Here is a 590-nt window from a genome sequence, read left to right as displayed (position 1 = left end):
CCCAAGGTCCCCATGCTCCCAAATTACTCAGTTAATTCCCCTGAAGAATAAGACCACTACGACAATTCTGAGCCTAATTTGAAGCAAGCTTTAATTAAATACTAGCTAGAATAATGGATTATGGCCAGGTCCATTCCAAGGTTCCCAGAAAATGGCCATGAGCTACTTTGGCCAAGTGCTTATCAAGGCAAACCCATAAGGCTATGTACTTCCCACCTTCCTCCAATGAGAGGCAAGTATACTTCCTGACATACTTCCTGCCTACATGGGATCAAACCCATCTGGTGCATATGGGTCAACCAAACTTGTCTCAGAAAATGAAAACACGTGGCTTGTTATCTAATGTAAACAACAGCCTCCAACATCTCAGGAAGTATTACTTTGAGAAACATTGCATATTGGAAGTGGTTCTGGTAATTCATGGGATGTTGGTTCATTTAGTTCCAGAAGAGTAAGACCAGCCAGTTACCATTTAGAGTAAGTTTATTTATTTATTTATTTATTTATTTATTTATTTATTTAAGATTTCTGTCTCTTCCCCACTGCTGCCTCCCCTTTCCCTCCCCCCCCCCCAATCCAGTCCCCCCCCC

The sequence above is a fragment of the Alexandromys fortis genome, unplaced genomic scaffold (assembly GCF_014885135.2).
Source record: "Alexandromys fortis isolate MF-2015 unplaced genomic scaffold, M_Fortis_MF-2015_v1.1 scaffold_53, whole genome shotgun sequence".
Classification (NCBI taxonomy): Eukaryota; Metazoa; Chordata; class Mammalia; order Rodentia; family Cricetidae; genus Alexandromys; species Alexandromys fortis.
Note: the sequence above shows the minus strand (reverse complement) of the source record.